This window comes from Trachypithecus francoisi, unplaced genomic scaffold (assembly GCF_009764315.1).
Source record: "Trachypithecus francoisi isolate TF-2019V2 unplaced genomic scaffold, Tfra_2.0 Contig01603, whole genome shotgun sequence".
Classification (NCBI taxonomy): Eukaryota; Metazoa; Chordata; class Mammalia; order Primates; family Cercopithecidae; genus Trachypithecus; species Trachypithecus francoisi.
In genome coordinates, this window is record NW_022681445.1 from 2186888 (window position 1) to 2206524 (window position 19637).

The following is a 19637-nucleotide window of genomic DNA, read 5'->3' on the forward strand; positions in this document are numbered from 1 at the left end:
GCAGTGAGCCGAGATCATGCCACTGCACTCCAGCCTGGGTGACAGAGCGAGACTCCATCTCAAAAAAAAAATAATAAAAGAAATTACCTCTGCTGGCCGGGATGGAGGCTCACGCCTGTAATCCCAGAACTTTGGGAGGCCAAGGTGGCTGGATCACTTGAGATCAGGAGTTTTGAGACCAGCCTGGCCAATATGGTGAAACCTCGTCTCTACTAAAAATAGAAAAATCATCTGGTCGTGGTGGCGCACGCCTGTAGTCTCAGCTACTCGGGAAACTGAGGCAGGAGAATTGCTTGAACCTGGGAAGTGGAGGTTGCAGTGAGCCAAGATTGTGCCATTGCACTCCAGCCTGGGCGTTGCAGCGAGACTCTGAAAAAAAAAAATTATTCTGTCCCCACTACTCAAACTTGGGAGAGAATATTACACAAGAACAACAACAACAACCCAGAAAAACTAGAGACCATTCTCACATACAGATATAAAGTCCATACTAAAATTTAATAAACCCAGCAGTGTATTAAAAATAACACATTGTGTATACAGGGATGTTTTATAGGTTGAAAGAAAGTACCTTGGAGATGTGTTTGATACAGTTCAAAGTGATTTTTAAAAGAGATACCACGTAAAGGAAACTGAACTTAATGTGTACTAAGCAAAGAACTTTCAGAATTATTTTCAGTGATGAGACATTGGAGCACAGTAACATCTTGCCATAATGTGATAGGTGAGGTAAATATTTCAGTTGAGTAAAATGGGTTATTGTAAGTTGATGAAATAACTAGGATGCAATTCAGAGCGTGAAAAGCAATCATTTGCATTATATCAGAATTCCTCACCTCTGTTCTCATTAAGGCCTAAAACAACGTCAGCTACTACTACAATTCTACAACATTGTTCTCTGGGGCTTAGCAAATGATAAAAGTACTGGAAATGGAAGAGACTGAAAGTAAGATAGTTTACCTTATGGAGAGATTGAATGTTATTCACAAAGTGTAAGATAGTCTACGTAGAAAATACATCCCAGAAGCTGAAAAACTGCTAGGACAGTTCAGTAAGGTGATAAAGTTCAAGATAAATATGCAAAATTATTTAATATTAGTTTCCTTATTCACACACGCGCGCACACACACACACACAAATCAAATGCGATAGATGTAAACTACCCATGTATACATTTAACAGGAATACTCAAGATATGTATGAATAAAACGTTTTGCTAAAGAAGAGATGAATTACAAGGAAAATATTGGATGGGATCAACTGCCATTTTTTTTCTACAAATTCAACATAATCCAGAAAGGCTTAAAAAATTTTTTTTTGGTTTTTTTTTTGAGACTGTCTCACTCTGGTACAAGACAAGGTAGAGCCTGGGAGTTTGAAACTAGCCTGGGCAACATAGGGAAACCTGGTCTCAAAAAAATAATAATAATAATACAAAAATTGGCTGGGCGTTGTGGTGTGTGCCTGTAGTCCCAGCAACTCGGAAGACAGGTGGGAGGATCGCTTGAACCCAGGAGACAAGTTGCAGTGAGCCCAGAGGGCGCCGCTGCACTTCAGCCTGGGTTACAGAGCAAGACTCTGTCTCAAAAAAAAAAAAAAAAAAAAAGACAGGAGCGGTTCCTCGTGCCTGTAATCCCAGCACTTTGGGAGGCTGAGGAGGGCAGATGGCTTCAGGCCATGACTTCCAGACCAGCATGAGCAACGTGGCAAAACTCCATTTCAAAAAAAAAAAAAAAAAAGCCAGGCATGGTGACACTGCCTGTAGTCCCAGCTACTCGGGAGGCTGAGGTGGGAGGATGGCTTGAGCCCAGGAGTGGAGATTGCAGCGAGCCTAGATGGTACCATTGCACTCCAGCCCAGCCTGAGTGACAGCAAGAACCTATCTCAAAAAGAAAAATATTAAAATATTTATAATCAATGTAGGTGAGGATATATTACTATTATATCTATCAAGATTTAAAATGTCTCCTTTTGACCCAGAATTCATATGTGAAAATAAATCATAAATATTTGCTCATGTTCATAAAGATATATGTAGAAGGATGTTCATTCCAGTGTTGTTTACATATTTTATTTTATTCCTGTATTGCCCAGGCTGGTCTGGAACTCTTGGCTTCAAGTGATCGTCCCACCTCAGCTTCCCAAAGCATTGGGATTACAGGTGCGAGCCAGCAGGGATGGGCCCCATTATTGTTTATTATAGCAGCTATTGCAAGGCACCTAAATGTTAGTCAAAGGGAATGATTTAAAATATTTTGTGGTAAATTCATTCTATTATGAAATAAAGCTATGAGCTACCTTTGATTCAGCCTGGTTAAAATTAAAAGTGAAAATACTGGTCCAAAAATATTTCTTGGGAATCCCTGAGAGGAAATAATTTTTGACTTCAGGTGATTTGAGAATTCAAAATATAGTATTGATTATTGCTGACTCAACAAGAAGGAAGAGGAATGTAAAAGGAACACGCCCCACATCAGTATTAGCATTGAATCTGTTCGAATCACAACTTTATTTTCTCATACAGCATCACAGGGAGAAATCTAACACTAACAAGTGAATTTGTACCACTTCTATAGTAGTGAAATTATACATTAAAGTTAATCACTATTGAGCTGGTGTGTCCATTAGTTTATTTTCTTAAAACACATGCTTTCTATCAAATATAAATTCCTCTTTTTTTTTTCTTGAGATGGAGTCTTGCTTTGTCGCCCAGGTTGGAGTGCAGTAGCGCAATCTTGGCTCACTGCAACCTCCACCTTGTGGGTTCAAGTGATTCTTGTGCCTCAGCCTCCTGAACAGCTGGGATTACAGGCAGGCACCACCACACCCAACTAATTTTTGTATTTTTAGTAGATTGGGATTTCACCATGTTGGCCAGGCTGGTCTCAAACACCTGACCTCAGGTGATCCACCTGCCTCTACCTCCCAAAGTGCTGGGATTACAGGCGCCAGCCACTGCTCCCGGCCTAAATATAATTTCCTATTACAAGTGAACGTTGAGTAATATATTCTCCACAAGAAACATATACAAAGACTTAGCAGGAGGCCAGGCGCGGTGGCTCACTCCGGTAATCCCAACACTTTGGGAGGCTGAGGCAGGTGATCACCTAAGGTCAGGAGTTCGAGGCCAGCCCGGCCAACATGGTGAAACCCCGTCTCTACTACAAATACAAAAATTAGCTGGGTGTGGTGGTGGGCGCCTGTAATCCCAGCTACTTGGGAGGCTGAGGCAGGAGAATTGCTTGAACCCGGGAGGTGGAGGTTGCAGTGAGCCGAGATTGCGCCGTTACACTCCAGTCTGGGTGACAAGAGGGAAACTCCATCTCAAAAAAAAAAAAAAAAAAAAAAAAAAGACATAGCAGGAATAATAACTTTGAGTACTATACTCCAAAACAGATAACAATAAATCCTTTAAAAATAATATGAATACTGGGCTAGGGCCAGGCACGGTGGCTCACGCCTCTAATCCCAGCACTTTGGGAGACCGAGGCGGGTGGATCACGAGGTCGGGAGTTCGAGACAAGCCTTACCAACATGGTGAAACCCCGTCTCTACTAAAAATACGAAAATTAGCCAGTTGTGGTGGCGCACACCTGTAGTCACAGCTACTCAGGAGGCTGAGGCAGGAGAATCACTGGAATCTGGGAGGTGGAAGTTGCAGTGAGCAGAGATTGTGCCACTGCACTCTAGCTTGGGCAACAGAGAGAGACTCCATCTCAAGAAAAATAAATAAAATAATAATATATATACCGGGCTGGGCATAGTGGCTCATGCCTGTAATTCCAGCATTTTGGGAGGTCGAAGTGGGTGGATCATTTGAGGTCAGGAGTTCGAGACCAGCCTGGCCAACATGATGAAACCCCATCTCTACTAAATACAAAAATTAGCTGGGCATGGTGGCGCATGCCTGTAGTTCCAGCTCGGGAGGCTGAGGCAGGAGAATTGCTTGAACCTGGGAGGTGGAGGTTGCAGTGAGCCAAGATCGCGTCACTGCACTCCAGACTGGGTGACACAGCGAGACTCTATCCCAAAAAAAAAAAAAAAAGTATGCCAAGAATGTCACAGTAGGAGTTTCAATGAGCCTAGAACACACTTTAGTGATAGTAAGATGCAGAATATGCATAGCTCAAACTTAAATAAGACCTTTGTCTACTGCAAAATCTCCTAAGTCTTAGAGACCTCATGATTTGTAATCATCTTCAACTTTCTCCAAAGGGTTGCACAATTACAACAAAACCCATTAGTCCAGTGGTTGGCATTCTCAAAAGCATAACCCAACAGTCTTTTGCTTATCTCAAAGTTTCTCATCAAATATGACTCATGGCCTATTTTTCTTTCTTTTTTTTTTTTTTTTGAGACAGAGTCTCACTCTGTCAATTCAGGCTGGAGTGCAGTGGCTCCATCTCGGCTCACTGCAAACTCCACCTCCCGGGTTCACGCCATTCTCCTGCCTCAGCCTCCCAAGTAGCTGGGACTACAGGCGCCCGCCACCACGCACGGCTAATTTTTTGTATTTTTAGTAGATACCAGGTTTCACCGTGTTAGCCAGGATGATCTCAATCTCCTGACCTCGTGATCCGCCCACCTCGGCCTCCCAAAGTGCTGGGATTACAGGCACTCATGGCCTATTTTTCAAAAATTTTATTAGTCTTTTCAAAAGATCAATGCTATGGCTTGAATGTTCCTTCCAAAACTCATGTTGAAATTTAATCATTGTAACAGTGTTTAGAGGTGGGACCTTTAAGACGTGATTAGGCCGAGAGGGTTCTGCCCTCATAAATGGATTAATGCCTTCATCTCAAGCGTGGGTTGGTTGTCATGAGAGTGGGCTCCTGTTACCATGTGGCAAGAAGACCCTCACTAGATGCCAACACCATGCTTTTGGACTTTCTAGCTTCCAGAACCATGAGCCAAACAATTCTCTTTTCTTTATAAATACCCAGACTGTGGTATTCTGTTATAGCAGCAGAAAACAAAGACAAACAGTTTTTTATTTTGTAAAGCCTCTCTATTGTACTTTTAACTTCACTGATTTCTTACCTTTCTCATTTCCTTTCTTCTACTTTATTTGGGTTTATCATGCTATTTTTTTTTTGTAAGTATTTAACTCATTAATTTTCTTTTCTTTTTTTTTTCCCCTCTGACACAGGTCTCCCTCTTTTGCCCAGGCTAGAGTACAGTGGCACAACCAAGGCTCACTGCAGACCCAGGTGATCCTCCCACCTCAGCCTCCCAAGTAGCTGGGACTACGGGTGCATGCCACTATGCCCGGCTAAGTTTTGTATTTTTTGTAGAGATGGGGTTTTGTCATGTTACCCAGGCTGGTCTCGAACTCTTGGGCTCCAGTGATCCACCCACCTTGGCCTCCCAGAGTGTTGGGATTACAGGTGGGAGCCACTGCACCCAGCCCATTAATTTTCTTTTAGCCCTCTTTCTGGTATAAACATTTAAGTCTAAAGTTTCCCACTTGGTACTTCCTTAGCTGAGCAAATAAGACTTCATTTATTTAGGTATAATTTATATTCAATAAAATGCACAAATCTTGAATATTCATTTTGATGAGTTTTGATAATTGCATACACCCTTGTATCCTGCAGCCTAAACAAGATACAGAACATTTCCATCACCACAGAGAATTCCCTTATCCTTCTACAATATGTTGTCTTTTGGCATCTGGCTTCTTCCACTTAAATTTTTTTTTTTTTTTTTTTTTGAGACAGAGTCTTGCTTTGTCGCCCAGGCTGGAGTGCAGTGGCGTGATGTCCGCTCACTACAAGCTCCACCTCCCATGTTCATGCCATTCTCCTGCCTCAGTCTCCTGAGTAGCTGGGACTACAGGGGCCCGCCTCCACGCCCGGCTAATTTTTTTGTATTTTTAGTAGAGACGGGGTTTCACCATGTTTGCCAGGATGGTCTCGATCTCCTGACCTAGTGATCCGCCCACCTCGGCCTCTCAAAGTGCTGGGATTACAGACATGAGTCACCGTGTCCGGTCTTTTTTTTTTGAGACAGAGTCTCACTCTGTCACCCAGGCTGGAGTGCAGTGGAGCAATCTTGGCTCACGCAACCTCCGCCTCCTGGGTTCAAGTGATTCTCCTACCTCAGCCTCCTGAGTAGCTGGGATTATAGGCGCGTGCCACCACGCCTGGCTAATTTTGTATTTTTAGTAGAAACAGGGTTTCGCCATGTTGACCAGGCTGATCTCGAACTCCTGACCTCGGGTGATTTGCCCACCAAGGCCTCTGAAAGTGCTGGGATTACACTCTGAAAGTGCAGCATGAGCCACCGCGCCCAGCCACTTAAAACGTTTTTGAGATTCATCCATGTAGTAGCATGTCTCAATAGTTCCTTTTTATTGCTGAATAGTATTGTACTATAAAAAAAATCACATTTTTTAAATCCATTCACCACTTGATGGACATTCGGATCTTGCCACTTTTTGGCTATTAAGAATAATGCAGGCGGGGCGCAGTGGCTCACTCCTGTAATCTCAGCATTTGGGAGGCCAAGGAGGGAGGATGACTTGAGCCTGGGAGTTAGAGACCAGCCTGGACAACATAGGGAGACCTCATCTCTATAAAAAAAATAAAAAATAAGAAAAGAATAATGCACTATAAACATTCACATGCAAGTCTTTGTGTAGTCATTTTTTTTTATTTAATTTTTTTTTTTTTTTTTTGAGACAGAGTCTTGCCTTGTTACCCAGGCTGGAGTGCGATGGCACGATCTCGGCTCACTGCAACCTCACCTTCCCAGGTTCAAGTGATTCTCCTGACTCAGCCTACCCAGTAGCTGGGATTACAGGCATGCGCCACCATGCTCAACAAATTTCTGTATTTTTAGTAGAGACAGAGTTTCACCATGTTGGCCAGGCTGGTCTTGAACTCCCAACCTCAGGTGATCTGCCCGCCTCGGCCTCCCAAAGTTCTGGGATTACAGGCACGAGCCACTGTGGCAGGCCGTATGTTAATTGCTTTAAATAGATTCCTAGGAGTGGAATGTTGGGTTGTGTGATAAGTGTATGTTAAAATTAGAAACTGCTAAACGTTTGCAAAGTGGCTGTGCTATTTTGTTTGTTTGTTTTGTTTTATTTATTTTATTTTATTTTATTTTATTTTATTTGAGATGGAGTCTTGTTCTGTCACCTGGGCTGGAGTGCAGTGGCATGATCTTGGCTCACTGCAAACTTCGCCTCCCGGGTTCAAGCGATTCTCCTGCCTCAGCCTCCTGAGTACCTGGGACTACAGGTGCCCACCACCACACCCAGCGAATTTTTGTATTTTTAGTAGAGGCGGGGTTTCACCATGTTGACCAGGCTGGTCTCGACCTCCTGCCCTCAAATGATCCACCAACCTCAGCCTCCCAAAGTGCTGGGATTACAGGCATGAGCCACCACGCCTGGCCAGGCTGTGCCGTTTTATATTCCCATCAGCAATGGAGTAGAGTTCTACTTTCTCAATATCCTCTCTAATACTTGGTATTTTTTTGTTGTTGTTGTTACAGTCATCCCCCCTTACCTGCAGGGGATATATTCCAAGACCCTCAGGGAATGCCTGAAACAGTAGCTAGTACCAAATCCTATATATACTATATTTTTTGATCTGATAACCAAGATGGCTACTAGGGGACTAATGCGCAGATAGTATATACAGCATGGATATGCTGGACAAGGAGATGGTTCACACCCTAGGCAAGACAGAGTGAGATGACATCATACTTTATCATGCTATTAAGAACAGCACACGATTCAAAATTATGAATTGCTTATTCTGGAATTTTCAATTTAATATTTTCAGACTGGTTTACCACAGGTAACTGAAACCTTGGAGATAAGGGGGATTACTGTATAACCCCCCCTTTTTTTGAGACAGGGTCTCACTGTGTTGCCCACGCTGGAGTGCAGTGGCGTGATCTCGGCTCACTGCTACCTCCGCCTCCCGGGTTCAAGCAGTTCTCCTGCCTCAGCCTCCGGAGTAGCTGGAATTACAGTTGCCCGCCACCCCACCCGGCTAATTTTTGTATTTTTAGTAGAGACAGAGTTTCACCATGTTGGCCAGGCTGGTCTCGAACTCCTGACCTCAAGTGATCCGCCTGCCTTGGGCTCCCAAAGTGCTGGGATTACAGGAGTGAGCCACATTGCCCGGCCTGTATAACCTTTTTATTTATTTATTTATTTATTTTGAGACAGAGTCTTGCTCTGTCACCCATGCTGGAGTGCAGTGGCGCAATCTTGGCTCACTGCAACCTCCACCTCCCTGGTTCAAGCGATTCTCCTGCCTCGGCCTTCTGAGTAGCTGGGATTACAGGTGCCTGCCACCATGCTTGGCTAATTTTTTTGTATTTTTAGTAGAGACGGGTTTCACCATGTTAGCTAGGGTGGTCTCAATCTCCTGACCTCGTGATCTGACTGCCTCGGCCTCCTAAAGTGCTGGGATTATAGGTGTGAGCCACTGCGCCTGGCCCTGTATAACCCTTTGAGTGGGTATGTAGTGGTATCTTGTGGTTTAAATTTGCATTTTCCTAATGACTAATGATGTTGAGCACTTTTCATGTGCTTCTTAATAATTTCTGGAAGTTTTATAGTTTTGGTTCTATTGTAAGCTAATTTTTCAATGGTGTGGGGTAAAGGTCTGTGTTCATTTTTAAATTTTTATTTATTTTATTTTATTTTGTAGAGATGTGGTCTCACTATGTTGCTCAGGCTAATCTCAAACTCCTGGCCTCAAGTGATCCTCTCGTCTCAGCCTCTCAAACTGCTGGGATTACAGGTATGAGCCATCACACTCGGCCTAATTTTATTTTTAAATGGATGTCTAATTCTCCCAAAGCATTTGTTGAAAAGACTATTCTTTCCCCACTGGATTGTTTTGGCATCTTTATTGAAAATCAGTTAACTTAAGTATAAAAGTTAATTTCTTTAGTTCTACTCTATCAATCTATGTGCCACACCATCTTGATTATTGTGGCTTTACAGGGAGTTTTGAAATTGGAATTGGGTAATGTAAATCCTTCAGCTTTATCTCATTTTTTTGTTCAAAACTGTTTTGGCTATTTGAAGTCCTTCGAATTTCCATATAACTTTTAGGATCTGCTTGTCAATTCCCCCCCCACCCTAAAACAAAAACAAAAACAGAAACAAAAACGAAAAAGCCCAAACCTTCTGGAATTTTGTTAGGGATCACACACTAAATTTCTAGATCCAGTTTGGAGGGAAGTACCATCTTGACAATATTGATTCTTCTAATTCATGAACATGGAATGTCTTTTAGTAGAGACGGGTTTCACCATGTTGGCCAGGCTGATCTCAAACTCCTGACCTCCAGTGATCTGCCTGCCTCAGCCTCCAAAGTGCTGGGATTACAGGCATGAGTTACCGCTCCAGGTCATGGAATGTATTTTTTTTTTTTTTTTCCCCAAGACAGACTCTTGCTCTGTTGCCCAAGCTGGAGTACTGTGGCGCAATCTTGGCTCACTGCAACCTCTGCCTCCCGGGTTTAAGCAATTCTCCTGCCTCAGTCTCCCAGGTAGCTGGGATTACAGGTGCCCACCACCACGCCTGGCTAATTTTTGTATTTTTAGTGGAGATGGGGTTTCACCATGTTGGCCAGGTTGGTCTCGAACTCCTGACCTCGTGATCCACCTGCCTCAGCCTCCCAAAGTGTTGGGATTACAGGCGTGAGCCACCATGCCTGGCCAAAATGTATTTCTTAAATAATAAGACTTGAAAGTTGAAATTACTCTCTGAACCATGGGCTGCAGAATGGATGCTGTGTTAGCAGGCATGAAAATAGTATTAGGGCTGGGTGTGATGGCTCACACCTGTGATCTCAGCATTTTGGGAGGCTGAGGTGGGAGGATCTCTTGAGCCCAGGAGTTCGAGACCAGCCTGGGCAACACAGGGAGGCTCCATCTCCACAAAAAATTTAAAAGTTAGCCAGGCGTGGTGACATGGGCCTATAGTCCTAGCTACTCAGGAGCCTGAGGGGAGAGGATGGCTTGAGCACAGGAGATTGGGGCTGCAGTGAGCTGTGATTGTGCCACTGCACTCCAGCCTGGGTGACAGAGAGAGACGCTGTCTCAAATAAAAAAATTAATCTCCTTGTACATCTTCATAAGGGCTCTTGGGTGACTAGGTACATTGTCAGTGAGCAGTAATATTTTGAAAGAGATTTTTTTTTTTTTTTGAGACAGAGTTTTGCTCTGTCACCCAGGTTGGAGTGCAGAGGCATGATCTTGGCTCACTGCAACTTCCGCCTCCTGAGTTCAAACGATCCTCCTGCCTCAGCCTTCTGAGTAGTTGGGACTACAGGTGCATGCCATCATGGCGGGCTAATTTTTATATTTTTAGTAGAGACAGGGTTTCACCATGTTGGCCAGGCTGGTCTTGAACTCCTGACCTCAGGTGATCCACCCTCCTGGGCCTCCCAAAGTGCTGGGATTACAGGCGTGAGCCACTGCGCCTGGCTGAAAGGGATTTTAAAAAAAATGAGCAACAGGTCTTGACATTGGGCTTAAAATATTCAGTAAACCATGCTGCTAATAGATGTGCTGTCATCCAGGTTTTGTGATTCCATTTATAAAGCACAGGCAGAGTAGATTTAGCACAATTCTTTAGGGCGCTAGGATTTTATTTTATTTTTTAGAGATGGGGTCTCACTCTGTTGCCCAGGCTGGAGTGCAGTGGCATAATCATACCTCACTGCAGCCTGAAACTCCTGGGCTCAGGGAATCCTCCTGCCTCAGCCTGCTGAGTAGCTAAAGCTACAGGCATGCTCCATCATGCCTAATTTTTTAATTTTTTTGTAGAATTGGGGTCTTGCTATGTTGCCTGGATTGGTCTCCAAACTCCTGGCCTCAAGGGATCCTTCTATCTTGGCCTCCCAAAGTGCTGAGATTATAAGCATGAGCCACCACACCAGGCCCAGGCCCTAGGATTTTGGAAATGGCCAGAGCGTTGGCTTCAAGTTAATGTCATCAACTATTAATACATTAGCCCCTAGGACAAGAGAGTCAGCCTGTCCTTTGAAGCTTTTGAAGCCAGGCATTGACGTCTCTCTAGCTATAAATGTCCTAGATGGTATCTTCTTCAAATAGAAGACTGTTTTGTCTACATTGAAAATAAATCTGTTGTTTAGTGTAGCCACCTTAATCAATTAGCTAGATCTTCTGGATAACTTGCTACAGCTTCTAAATCAGCACTTGCTGGTTCACTTTGTACTTTTTTGTTATGGAGATGGCCTCTTTCCTTAATCCTCATAAACCAATTCCTGCTGGCTTCCAACGTTCCTTCTGCAGTTTCCTCACTTCTCTCAACCTTCATAGAATTGAATGGAGTTTGATTTAAGGAAATGCTGTAACTGGTTTGATCTTTATCCAGACCACTCAAGCTTTCTCCATATTAGCAGTAAGGCTGTTTTGCTTCTTATCATTCATGTGTTTGCTGGAGTAACACTTTTAATTTCCTTCAAGAAGGTTTCCTTTGCACAACTTGGCTGACTGTTTGGCACAGGAGGCTTGGCTTTTGGCCTGTCTTGGCTCTCCACGTGCCTTCCTCCCTAAGTTTAATCATTTCTACCTTTTGATTTAAAGTGAGAGATAGGTAACTCTATCTTTCACTTGGACATTTAGAGGCCATCGTTGGGTGATTAATCGGCCTATTTTCAATATTGTTGTGTTTCAGGGAATAAGGAGGCCCCAGGAGAGGGCGAGGGGTGGCCAGTGGGTGGAACGGTCAGAACACACATAACGTTTATGGGTACATAGACATGGTTCCTGGTGTTCCAAAACAATTACAGTAGTGACATCAAAGATCACTGATCACAGATCACCATAACAGATATAATAATAATGAAAAGACTTGGAATATTTTAAGAATTACCAAAATGTGACCCAGAGACATTAAGTGAGCACACGCTGTTAAAAAACATGGAACTGATAGACTTGCTTGACGGAGGGTGGCCACAAACCTTTCATTTGTAAAAAATGCAATATCTGCAAAGTGCAATCAAGCGAAGTGTAATAAAATGAGGCATTCTGCATAATTTAGATTTTCTATTGCTTGTTGAGTTAATTTTGGTAATTTGTATATTTTCAGGAATTTATTCATGTCATCTAAGTTTTCTAATGTGTGGGCGTAATATTATTCATAGAATGCCTTTTAATCCTTTTATATGAAGTGGAGGTAGTTCTGTAAGCTTTTGTTCCTGATTTTGGTAATTTATGTCTTTTCTCTTTTCTGTTTGTTTGTTTTTTTTGAGTCAGGGTCTCGCCCTGTCAGGCTGGAGTGCAATGGCACGATCATAGCTCGCTGTAGCCTCTAACTCCTGGGTTCAAGCAATTTTCCTGCCTCAGCCTCCCAAGTACCTTGGACTATAGGTGTGTGCTGCCAAGCCAGGCCCTCTTCTCGATTTTTTTTTTTTTTTTAGATGGCAGAGTCTCGCTCTGTCACCAGGCTGGAGTGCAGTGGCGCGATCTGGCTCATTGCAATCTCCGCCTCCCGGGTTCAAGCAATTCCCCTGCCTTGGCCTCCCAAGTAGCTAGGACTACAGGTGCCCACCACCATGCCTGGCTAATTTTTTTTGTATTTTAGTAGAGATGGGGTTTCACCATTTTGGCCAGGATGGTCTCAATCCTGACCTTGCGATCTGCCCGCCTAAGCCTCCAAACATGCTGGATTACAGGTGTGAGCCACCGTGCCGGCCCAGCAGAGGTAATTTCTGAATCACCCTGCCCAGCGCAGTGGCTCATGCCTGTAATCCCAGCACTTTGGGACGCCGAGGCAGGTGGATCACGAGGTCAAGAGATCGAGACCATCCTGGCTTACACGGTGAAACCCCGTCTCTACTAAAAATACAAAAAATTAGCCTGGCGTGGGACGGGCACCTGTAGTCCCCAGAGCTACTCGGGAGGCTGAGGCAGGAGAATCGCTTTAACCCGGGGGTGCGGAGGTTGCAGTGAGCCGAGATCTTGCCTCTGCACTCCAGCCTGTGCAACAGAGCGAGACTCCATCTCAAATAAACAAACAAACAAATAAATAAACAAACGTTTTAAAGGAGATAATTGTGGACTCACATGCTGTCCTAAGAAATCATATACAGCAGGGATCCCCAGCCCTGGAGTGCCGGACCCTTACTGGTCCTTGGCCTGTTAGGAACCTGGCCGCACAGCAGGAGGCGAACGAGCATTAGATTCTCACAGAAGGGAGAACTCCCCGCATGCGAGCAATCAAAGTTGCACGCTCCTTATGAGACTCTAACTAATGCCTGATGATCCGAGGTGGAATAGTTTCATCCTGAAACCACCCACCCCCTATCTGTGAAAAAATTTTCTTCCACAAGACAGGTTCCTGGGGCCAAAAAGGTGGGTATCACTGATAAGGAGTGATCCATGTACCTTCTACACAGTGTCCCCCAGTGGTAACATCTTACAAAACTGTAGTACCATAGCACAACCAGGATGCTAACATTGATACAGTCAGGATACAGGACTGTTGCATCACCAAGGATCCCTCATGTTGTCCTCATGTAGCCACGTCTGTTTTCTTCCTACCTCATTCCTAGCAACCACTATTCAGTTCTCCATTTCTGTAATTTTGTCATTTCAAGAATGTTGTATAAATTGAACTATAACTTTAGGATTGGCTTTTTTTTTTTTTTTCCACTCAGCATAGTTCTCTGAAGAATCATTCAAATTGTTGTGTGTATCAATAGTTTAATAGTTGGTTCTTTTTTTTTTTTTTTTAAATAAGGTCTTGCTCTGACCCCCAGGCTGGAGTGCAGTGGCGCAATCTCGGCTTACTGCAACCTCTACCTCTGGGACTCAAGTGATCCTTCCACCTCAGCCCCCCAGAGTAGCTGGAAGTATAGGCACATGCCACCGCGCCCGGTTAATTTTTTGTAAGTTTTGTAGAGGTGGGGTCTTGCCATGTTGCCCAGGCTTGTTCCTTTTTTTTTTTTTCTGAATAGTATTCTGGATGTACTGTAGTTTAATGATTCACCTATTGGAGGACCTCTGGGTTGTTTACATTGTTGCCTGTTACAGTGAAGCCGTGGTATTCAGCTTAATTAAGCAAGATTAAATACATATATAAAAAAGTAAAGCTGCTATAAATATTCATATGCAGGTCTTTGAACTTAAATTTTCAGTTCTCCTGAATAAATGTCAAGCAGTACAATTGCTGGGTTGTGTGGTAGTTTTAGTGTTTATTTATTTCTTCCTGGTAACTCACAGAAAAGGTAATTTTAGTTTTTAAACATGTTTAGTTTTTAAAGAAACTGCCAAACTTTTCCAGAGTGGCTGTACTTTTTAACATTCCCATCAGCCATCACCACCTTTTATTTTGGCCATTCTCATAGGTGTGCAGGTGTGCAGTGATACCTCATTGTGGTTTTAACTTGCATCTCTGTAATGGCTATGATATTGAATGTCTTTTCATGGGCTTATTTGCCATCTGTATATCCTTTTTGATGAAATGACTGTTCATGTCCTTTTCTCATTTTGTAATTGGATTATTTACTTTTTTACTGTTGAGTTTTGAGATTCTAATTCTTTGTCAAATATGTGGTTTGCAAATATTTCCTTCCAGTCTGTAGACTGACTTCTTATCCTCTAAACAGATTCTATTACAGCAAAATTTTACATTTTGATGAAGTTCAACTTACCCACTTTTCCTTGTATGATACTGTGGGTGTTAAATCTAAGAACACTTGGCCTGGCCCTAGATCCTGAAGATTTTTTACTTTTCTTTTCCCTGAAGTTTTATAGTTTTATGTTTTACATTTAAGACCATGACCCATTTTGAGTTAGTTTTTGTATAAGGTGTGCAGTTAGGTGGAGTCTCATTTTTGCCTATGAATGTATAATTTCTGTAGCACCAGTTATTGAAAACGCTTTTTGTTAAATATCAGTTGGGTATTTTTGTGTGGGTCTATTTCTGGGTTCTCTAATCTGTTCCATTGATCTGTGTCTGTTCCTTTGCCAATATCACACAGTCTGGATTACTGTATAATAAATCATGAAATCAAGTTGACTTATTCTTTCCCCTTTATTCATTTTTTTTCAAAATTAATTTAGCTAATCTAGTTCCTTTTTTTTTCCATGTAAATTTTAGAATATGCTTGTCTGTATCAACAGAAAAATCTTGCTGGGATTTTGATAGGAATTGTATCACACCTGTATATCAATTTGAAGAAAATTGACATATTTTCTATGTTGAGTTTTCCCATCCATGGAAATGTTTCTCCATTGGTTTAGATCTTCTTTTATTTATTTCTTTTATATATTTTTTTGAGACAGAGTCTTGCTCTGTTGCCAGGCTGGAGTGCAGTGGTGCAACCTTGGCTCACTGCAACCTCTGCCTCCTGGGTTCAAGCGATTCTCCTGCCTCAGCCTCCCGAGTAGCTGGGACTACAGGCGCACACCACCACGCCCAGCTAATTTTTGTATTTTTAGTAGAGACGAGGTTTCACCATGTTGGCCAGGATGGTCTCGATCTCTTGACCTCATGATCCGTCTGCCTCAGCCTCCCAGAGTGCTGGGATTACAGGCATGAGCCACTGAGCCCAGCTTCTTTTATTTTTTTAATTAGTGTTTTGTAGTTTTCAGCATATAAGTCCTATACATGATTTGTTCACATTTATACCTGTTTTTTTTTTTTTGAGCAATTATAAATGATAATCTTCTCTTCTTCCTCTCCTCTCCTCTCCTCTTCTTTTTTGTTTTTTGTTTGAGAGATAGGCCTCATTCTGGTGCCCAAGCCAGAAGAGCAATGCTGTGATCTCGGCTTACTGCAACCTCCACATTCCAGGTTCAGGCGATTCTCCTGCCTCAGACTCCCAAGTAGCTGGGATTACTGGCGCCCACCACCACGCCTAGCTAATTTTTGTATTTTTAGGAGAGGCAGGGTGTCACCATCTTGGCCAGGCTGGTCTTGAACTCCTGACCTCAAGTGATTCACCTGCCTCGGCCTTCCAAAGTGCTGGAATTACAGATATGAGCCACCGTGCCTGGCCAAGGTATTGTACTTTAAATCTCATTGTCCATGTGTTCATTGCTAATATATAGTAATGCAGTTGATTTTGTATGTTTATATTATATCCTGTGACCTTGCTGGACTCACTTATTAGTTCTAGGAGTTCTTTTGTGGATTGTCTTTTTTCTTTTTTTTTTTTTTTGAGACGGAGTCTCTCTCTGTCGCCCAAGCTGGAGTGCAGTGGCCAGATCTCAGCTCACTGCAAGCTCCGCCTCCCGGGTTTACGCCATTCTCCTGCCTCAGCCTCCCGAGTAGCTGGGACTACAGGCGCCCGCCACCTCGCCCGGCTCGTTTTTTGTATTTTTAGTAGAGACGGGGTTTCACCGTGTTAGCCAGGATGGTCTCGATCTCCTGACCTTGTGATCCGCCGTCTCGGCCTCCCAAAGTGCTGGGATTACACTTTTGTGGATTTTCTTTTTTTTTTTTTTTTTTTTTTTTTTTGAGGCGGAGTCTCGCTCTGTGCCCGGACTGGAGTGCAGTGGCCAGATCTCAGCTCACTGCAAGCTCCGCCTCCCGGGCTTACGCCATTCTCCTGCCTCAGCCTCCCGAGTAGCTGGGACTACAGGCGCCCGCCACCTCGCCCGGCTAGTTTTTGTATTTTTAGTAGAGACGGGGTTTCACCGTGTTAGCCAGGATGGTCTCGATCTCCTGACCTCGTGATCCGCCCGTCTCGGCCTCCCAAAGTGCTGGGATTACAGGCTTGAGCCACCGCGCCCGGCCGTGGATTTTCTACATAGATAATTATGTCATCTGTAAATAAGGACAGTTTCTTTCCAATTAAGACGGCTTTTATTTCCCCCCCTTTTTTTTCTTTTTAATCTTGCTGCATTGGCTAGAATGTCCAGTATTATGTTGAAGAAGGTAATGAGAGGGGACATCCTTGCTTTGCTCCTGTTCTTAGGGGTAAAGCATTCTGCCTTTCACCTGTAAATATAATGTTAGCTACAAGTTTTCTTGTAGATATCCTTTATCAAGTTGAAGAAGTTACCCTCTGTTCCTAGTTTTCAGAGAATTTTTATCAGGAATGGGTGTTGAATTTTGTCAAATGCCTTTTCTGCATCAATCAATATGATTATGTGATCTTTCTTCTTTAGCTTGTTAATGTGGTGGCTTACTTTGACTGATTTTTGAATATTGAGCCAAATTTTCATCCATGGAAAAAACCTTACTTAGTCATGGTATATGAGCCTTTCTTTCTTTCCTTCTCTCTCTCTCTCCTTTCCTTCCTTCCTTCCTTCCTTCTTCCTTCCTTCCTTCCTTCCTTCCTTCCTTCTTTCTTTTCTTTTCTTTTCGATGGAGTCTCGCTCTTGTTGCCCAGGCTGGAGTGCAATGGCACAATCTCAGCTCACTGCAACCTCTGTCTCCAGGGGGGTTCAAGCTCCTGCCTCAGCCTCCCAAGTAGCTGGGATTACAGGCATGCACCACCATGCCTGGCTAATTTTTTGTATTTAGTAGAGATGGGGTTTCACCATGTTGGTCAGGCTGGTCTCGAACTCTTGACCTCAGGTGATCCACCCGCCTTGGTCTCCTAAAGTGCTGGGATTACAGGCGTGAGCCACCATGCCCGGCTGGTGTGTGATTCTTTAAAAAAAAAAAATTATTGTGGTAAAATACACATAGCATAAAATGTCCAATTTTAGCCATGCAAAGTGTACAATATGACATTAAGTACTTTCACAATGTTGCACAACCATTACCACCATCTAATTCCAGCACATTTTCATCACCCCAACAAGAAACCCTAGACTCATTGAGTAGCCACTCCTCATTCTCATTCCCCTCAGCCCCTGAACCACTAATCTGCTTTCTGTTTATATGGATTTGCCAACTCTGGATAATTCATATAAATGGAATCATACAATATGTGGTCTTTCGTGTCTGGTTTCTTTCACTTAGCATAATGTTTTCAAGGTTCATCTATGTTGTAGCATGTGTGAGTACATCATTCCTTTTTGCAATTGAATAATATGCCATATTTTGTTTATTTATTCATCTGTTGTTGAACATTTGGGTTTTTTCCATGTTTTGACTATTGTGAATAGTGGTGCAATGAACATTCCTGTACAAGTTTTTGTTTGAACACCTGTTTTCAATTCTTTTGGGTATACACCTAGAAGCAAAATTGCTGGGTCGTGGTAATTATATGTTTTAACTTTTTAAGAAACTTCCAAAGTATTTTGCAAAGCTGCTACAACATTTTACGTGGGAATTTTTTTTTTTTTTTTTGAGATGGAGTCTCACTCTGTTGCCCAAACTGGAGTGCAGTGGCATGATCTCGGCTTATTGCAACCTCCGCCTCATGGGTTCAAGTGATTCTCCTGCCTCAGCCTCCCAAGTAGCTGGGATTACAGGTGCCTGCCACCACGCCCGGCCAATTTTTGTATTTTTTGTAGAGACAGGGTTTTGCCTTGTTGACCAGGCTGGTCTCAAACTCCTGACCTTAGGTGATCTGCCTGCCTCAGCCTCCCAAAGTGCTGGGATTATAGGCGTGAGCCCCCGCACCCAGCCTCTTACCTGGGATTTTTAAGAGTAAGAATTCAATTTTCTTGAGATACATAGGACTATTGAAATTATGTATTTCATATTGGGTGCATTATTAGTTTGTGTTTTTAGGTGAATTGGTGCACTTCATCTTAGTTGTCAAATTTTTGGCAAAGTGCAGTGGCTCACACCTGTAAATCCCAGAACTTAGGGAGGCAGAGGCAGGAGGATAGCTTAGCCCAGGAGTTCGAGACCTGCCTGGGCAATATAGCGAGACCTCGTTCTCCACAAAAAGCGGGGGGAAAAAAGACAAACTTTTCTGTGTAGAATTGTTTGTGTTATTCCCTTATCCTTCGATGTCTACGGGGTCTCTGGTGATATCCCCTGTTCCATTCCTGATATTGGTAGTTTATGTCCTTCCTCTCTGTCTCAACTATCTTACTAGAGGTTTGTAGATTTTATTGGTCTTTTCCCAAGAACCCAGCTGTTTGTTCTGTTGACTTTTCTCTTTTTTTTTTCTGTTTTCACATTGGTTTCTGATCTTATCTTTATTATTTCCTCCTTTCTGCTTTATTTGGGTTTATTTTACTCTTATTTTCCTAGGCTTTCCTATCGGGAGCTTAGATTATTGCTTTGAGATATTTTTCCCCTCTTAATACTGCTTCAGCTAATATTCTACCAATAATTGATATTGTATTTTCACTTTCATGAAGTTCACTGTATTCGTTTTTATTTTGATAAAGGTGATTAATTTTTCTTTCCAGTTTTCCCAAAATATGTAATGTGTTTACCTTTTAATCTGTGATAAAAAACATGTAACATAAACATTGGCTATTTTAATCATTTTTGAGTATACGTTCAGTAGTTCTAAATATATCCGCCTTGTTGCTGTGAAACAGATCTCCAGAACTTTTTCATCTTGCAGATCTGAAACTCTATACCTACTAAACAACTCCCGCTTCTCTCTTCCTCTTAGCCCCTGGTAACCACCATTCTGCTTTTTATTTCTTTTTTTTTTTTTTTTTTTTTGAGACGGAGTCTCGCTCTGTCGCCCAGGCTGGAGTGCAGTGGCCGGATCTCAGCTCACTGCAAGCTCCGCCTCCCGGTTCCCGCCATTCTCCTGCCT